General features: G+C 39.8%; 1 non-coding gene across 1 annotated transcript; it reads left to right on the top strand.

Annotated features, from left to right (window-relative positions):
- The first annotated feature begins 4,790 nt into the window (after positions 1–4,790).
- Positions 4,791–4,878, top strand: LOC132423773 (small nucleolar RNA SNORA20). Its single transcript, XR_009519080.1, has one exon. It is a non-coding gene; the product is annotated as a small nucleolar RNA SNORA20 (small nucleolar RNA).
- Positions 4,879–6,537: the final 1,659 nt, after the last annotated feature.

Genomic DNA, 6,537 nt, shown 5'->3' with positions numbered 1-6,537 from the left:
TTCTCCAGGATAGATCATATCTTGGGTCACAAATCAAGCCTTGGTAAATTTCAGAAAATTGAAATCTTATCAGGTATCTTTTCTGACCACAGTGCTATGAGACTAGATATCAATTACAGGGTAAAAATCTGTAAAAAAATGCAAACACATGGAGGCTAAACAATACTCTACTTAATAACCAAGAGATCACTGAAGAAATCAAAGAGGAAATCAAAAATACCTAGAAACAAATGACAATGAAAACACGACGACCCAAAACCTATGAGATGCAGCAAAGGCAGTTCTAAGAGGGAAGTTTATAGCAATACAATCCCACCTTAAGAAACAAGAAACATCTCAAATAAACAACCTAACCTTACACCTAAAGCAACTAAAGAAAGAAGAACAAAAAACCCCCAAAGTTAGCAGAAGGAAAGAAATCATAATGATCAGATCAGAAATAAATGAAAAAGAAATGAAGGAAACGATAGCAAAGATCAATAAAACTAAAAGCTGGTTCTTTGAGAAAATAAACAAAATTGATAAACCATTAGCCAGACTCATCAAGAAAAAAAGGAAGGAGGCTCAAATCAATAGAATTAGAAATGAAAAAGGAGAAGTAACAACTGACACTGTAGAAATACAAAGGATCATGAGAGATTACTACAAACAACTATATGCCAATAAAATGGACAACCTGGAAGATATGGACAAATTCTTAGAAATGCACAACCTTCCGAGGCTGAAGCAGAAAGAAACAGAAAATATGAACAGACCAATCCCAAGCACTGAAATTGAGACTGTGATTAAAAATCTTCCAACAAACAAAAGCCCAGGACCAGATGGCTTCACAGGCAAATTCTATCAAACATTTAGAGAAGAGCTAACACCTATCCTTCTCAAACTCTTCCAAAATATAGCAGAGGGAGGAATACTCCCAAACTCATTCTACGAGGACACCATCACCCTGATACCAAAACCAGACAAAGATGTCACAAAGAAAGAAAACTACAGTCCAATATCACTGATGAACATAGATGCAAAAATCCTCAACAAAATACTAGCAAACAGAATCCAACAGCACATTAAAAGGATCATACACCATGATCAAGTGGGGTTTATCCCAGGAATGCAAGGATTCTTCAATATATGCAAATCAATCCGTGTGACACACCATATTAACAAACTGAAGGAGAAAAAGGATATTATCATCTCAATAGGTGCAGAGAAAGCTTTCAACAAAATTCAACACCTATTTATGATAAAAACCCTCCAGAAAGTAGGCATAGAGGGAACTTACCTCAACATAATAAAGGCCATATATGACAAACCCACAGCCAACCTCGTCCTCAATGGTGAAAAACTGAAACCATTTCCAGTAAGATCAGGAACAAGACAAGGTTGCCCACTCTCAACACTATTATTCAACATAGTCTTGGAAGTTTTAGCCACAGCAATCAGGGAATAAAAAAAATTAAAGGAATCTAAATCAGAAAAGAAGAAGTAAAGCTGTCACTGTTTGCAGATGACATGATAGTAAACATAGAGAATCCTAAAGATGCTACCAGAAAACTACTAGACCAAATCAATGAATTTGGTAAAGTAGCAGATTCAAAAATAATGCACAGAAATCTCTTGCATTCCTATACACTAATGATGAAAAATCTGAAAATGAAATTAAGAAAACACTCCCATTTACCATTGCAACAAAAAGAATAAAATACCTAGGAATAAACGTACCTAAGGAAACAAAAGACCTGTATGCAGAAAATTATAAGACACTGATGAAAGAAAGCAAAGATGATACAAATAGATGGAGAGATATACCATGTTCTTGGATTGGAAGAATCAACACTGTGAAAATGACTATACTACCCAAAGCAATCTACAGATTCAATACAATCCCTATCAAACTACCAATGGCATTTTTCACAGAACTAGAACAAAAAATTTCACAATTTGTATGGAAACACAAAAGACCCTGAATAGCCAAAGCAATCTTGAGAAAGAAAAATGGAGCTGGAAGAATCAGGCTCCCTGACTTCAGACTATACTACAAAGCTAGGGAAATCAATACAGTATGGTACTGGCACAAAAACAGAAATATAGATCAAAGGAACAGGATAGAAAACCTAGAGATAAACCCATGCACATATGGTCACCTTATCTTTGATAAAGGAGACAAGAACATACAATGGAGAAAAGACAACTTCTTCAATAAGTGGTGCTGGGAAAACTGGACAGCTACATGGAAAAGAATGAAATTAGAACACTCCCTAACACCATACACAAAAATAAACTCAAAATGGATTAAAGACCTAAATGTAAGGCCAGACACTATCAAACTCTTAGAGGAAAACATAGGCAGAGCACTCTATGACATAAATCACAGCAAGATCTTTTTTGACCCACCTCCTAGAGAAATGGAAATAAAAACAAAAATAAACAAATGGGACCTAATGAAACTTAAAAGCTTTTGTACCACAAAGGAAACCATAAACAAGATGAAAAGTCAACCCTCAGAATGGGAGAAAATATTTGCAAAGGAAACAACTGATAAAGGATTAATCTCCAAAATTTACAAGCAGCTCATGCAGCTCAATATCAAAAAAACAAACAACCCAATCCAAAAATGAGCAGAAGACATAAATAAACATTTCTCCAAAGAAGATATACAGATTGCCAACAAACACATGAAAGTATACTCAACATCATTAATCATTAGAGAAATGCAAATCAAAACTACAATGAGATATCATCTCACACAGGTCAGAATGGCCATCATCAGAAAATCTACACACAGTAAATGCTGGAGAGGGTGTGGAGAAAAGGGAACCCTCTTGCACTGTTGGTGGGTATGTAAATTGATACAGCTACTATGGAGAACAGTATGGAGGTTCCTTAAAAAACTAAAAATAGGGCTTCCCTGGTGGCGCAGTGGTTGAGAGTCCGCCTGTCGATGCAGGGGACACGGGTTCGTGCCCCTGTCTGGGAAGATCCCACATGCCGCAGAGCGGCTGGGCCCGTGAGCCATGGCTGCTGAGCCTGCGGGTCCGGAGCCTGTGCTCCGCAACGGGAGAGGCCACAACAGTGAGAGGCCCGTGTACCACAAAAAAAAAAAAAAAAAAAAAAAAAACTAAAAATAGCACTACCATACGACCCAACAATCCCAGTGCTGGCCATATACCCTGAGAAAACCATAATTCAAGAAGAGTCATGTACCACAATGTTCATTGCAGCTCTATTTACAATAGCCAGGACATGGAAGCAACCTAAGTGTCCATTGACAGATGAATGGATAAAGAAGTTGTGGCACATATATACAATGGAATATTACTCAGCCATAAAAAGAAACGAAATTGAGTTATTTGTAGTGAGGTGGATGGACCTAAATTCCGTCATACGGAGTGAAGTAAGTCAGAAAGAGAAAAACAAATACCGTATGCTAATACCTATATATGGAATCTAAAACAAACAAAAAAAATGGTTGAAGAACCTAAGAGCAAGACGGAATAAAGATGCGAACCTACTAGAGAATGGACTTGAGGACATGGGGAAGGGGAAGGGTAAGCTGGGATGAAGTGCGAGAGTGGCATGGACATATATACACTACCAAACGTAAAATAGATAGCTAGTGGGAAACAGCTGCATAGCACAGGGAGATCAGCTCGGTACTTTGTGACCACCTAGAGGCGTGGCATAGGGAGGGTGGGAGGGAGGGTGACTCCAGAGGGAAGAGATATGGGGATATATGCATATGTATAACTGATTCACTTTGTTATAAAGCAGAAACTAACACACCATTGTAAAGCAGTTATACTCCAATAAAGATGTTAAAAAACAATAAAAATGGGCAAAGGAAAAAATCATTACAGGCTTATTTGGCCCCTGGGCTATAGTTTGCTGACCTCTGGTGTACGTAAATCCCTTAGCATCTGCTACATATCAAGTGATTTTATTAATTCTAGTCTCTCCCACTGGCAAGCTGTGTGACCTTGGGCAAGTCACTTAAGCCTCCATCACACCATGTTCAAAATTAGGATAATAATACTTGAGGAGGGCTGTTTTGAGTATAAAATGAGGCATCAGATATTAAAATGCATTGTGCACTCTAAAAGGCAATGCAGTGTAAGATGTTATTATTGTTAGTCTATGCAATTAGCATTGAATTTTCCTATTTTTAAATCACATGACTTGTATGAGTCACTTCATGATGAATATAAATAGCCATCCTGGTTTCCTTAAAAGTCCTTTGAAAATGTCCAAAATTTCTGCTTTTTCCTTTATGTGGATGAGACCATTCTGAGTCAACCTAAACTCTTGTGTCTTTTGCAAGAGTTGGTGACCATAGATAGATTGGCCCCAACTATTCACTCCTTCCTGTATCCCTATGTTTGGCACATCCTCATTGTGGATGACATGTATTTCCTCAACGCTTGCCTTTGGACTTGCTTTGATCAACAGCACATGGGCAGAAATGGCAATAAGCCGGTTCCGAGCCTGGGCCTTAAGAGACTTCCCATGTTTCCACCTGCCCTCTTGCACCTCTGCTATCACCATGAGCACAGCTATCCCAGGACAAGGATGAAAGACGCATGGAGCCGAGTCAACCAGCTGAGCCCCTGCCCAGTTTTGCCAACCTGGAAGACTCACAGGTGCATGGGGATATAGGACTATTGCTTTAAGCCACTGAGCATTGGGGTAGTTTGTAATGAAGCATAATTGTAACACTCCACTGGCCCAGAGAAGAAGCCCAAAACCTGTGAAATTCAAATACGGCCAGACTGAACTAAAAGAAGAAAAGAAAGTTGCTTCCCATGTATTTGCTTCTATAGTCTTTCAATGACATGAGCAGTTATATGCATGGGATAAAATAATGTTGGGCCATACTATACAAAAGAGAGATAACTAATAACGACCTACTGTCTAGCACAGGGAGCTCTACTCAATACTCTGTAAAGGTCTGTATGGGAAAAGAACCTAAAAAAAAAAAGAGTGGATATATGTATATGTATAACTGATTCACTTTGCTGTACACCTGAAACTAACACAACATAGTAAACTGACTCTACTCCAATACAAATTAAAAAAATAATAATAATGTTGAGCCATTGTACATTGAGATGGAGTAACCACTTTATCTCTTCTGCATGGTCAAGACATTGCTTCTGTGTCTAAATGTCCTATGTATGCAGCATTTAATCAAGGCACTTAGAGTGAATTTCTATGTGGACTTATTAAAATATTGATTTAAGAATTTCAAAAAAGAAAAGGAAGATGAAATTGGCCCGATGGCCAAAGTCTGGGCACCTTCTGAACAATCCCAATTGGTTTTCCAATTCTGCCTGCAAAAATGATGCCCGAAGAGAGACATTTTAGAAGGCAATGTGATGTGCTGAGCTAATCAGGAGACTGGGGGGACAACGGTCAGCCAGTCCAGAAGGAGTATCCAGCATGGTATTTCATTTAATTCCCACTTGGATTCGTTGCACCCACTGCAAGGAAGCTGGAGAATGTATTCTAGCTGCATCCCTGAGACGAAAAGGGGATGGATTTTGGTAAACACTCAGCAGTCTGTGCCTCAATGATTTAATGTGTGGTGAGATCACCTAATAAAGTCTCTGGGAAATGGTAGGTGTTCAATAAATATGTTTCCCCCTTTTCTCTCTGCACTGAACTTTCAGTCACAAAATTAGGCCTTGGGGACTTCACACCTGCTCTTCCCTCTGCCTGAAATTCCCTTGCCTCAGAGAGCCCCCAGCCTCACTCCATCACTTTGTTCAGGTCTCTGATGAAATACTGAAAGGGAGCAGGACCCTATGGTCCTTCCCCCCATGTCCTCTGCCTGCCTTTTGTCTGTGGAAAAAAACTTTAGCCAAAGAATAAGTTTAATCAGAGAAGTGAGAAAATACAGAAGCAAAGGAAAACCGTGAAACAGGACACAACATTAATAGTTTAGTCAGTAAGCAAAGTCAAGGACTTTTAGTTCCTTCCCAAGGGCTATAGATACTATTCCAAGCCATATCCTGTGAGCTATTTTGTAGATACGGAAACCCCTACCAGGTAGGAGGAGTTAACTACATGATGAACAGCTGTAGCCATGATATAAGCTGCCACAATTCCGAGAACTGGTCTCAAGGAAATGGGAACAAACCAACCCCTGGAACTGAAGATTGTGCTTAAAACAATCAAGATGGGGGGAAATCCATCCACTTGCGGGCCAGTGGTTAGGACTCCACTCTCTCACTGCCGAGGGCCTCGGTTCAATCCCTGGTCAGGAAACTAAGATCCCGCAAGCTGTTCGGCATGGCCCCCCAACACACACACAAAAAACAATCAAGATGACGCTGGTCAGATCACCAGATCACCACATGACCAATTTCAAGATGACTGTCAGAGCTGACTGTGCTGTTTCTGCAAGTAGCCCCCTCCCTCCATCTATAAAAGCTCTTGCCCACTGATTGTCAGTGGGGGGGTGAGGTGGCCTTTGGACAGGAGTCCGCCCTCCTCCACCCCCCTCAGTTGCTGGCATCCAAAATAAAGCAGACTTTCCTTTCC

The sequence above is a fragment of the Delphinus delphis genome, chromosome 3 (assembly GCF_949987515.2).
Source record: "Delphinus delphis chromosome 3, mDelDel1.2, whole genome shotgun sequence".
Classification (NCBI taxonomy): domain Eukaryota; kingdom Metazoa; phylum Chordata; class Mammalia; order Artiodactyla; family Delphinidae; genus Delphinus; species Delphinus delphis.
Note: the sequence above shows the minus strand (reverse complement) of the source record. Positions and strands in the feature narration are given on the sequence as shown.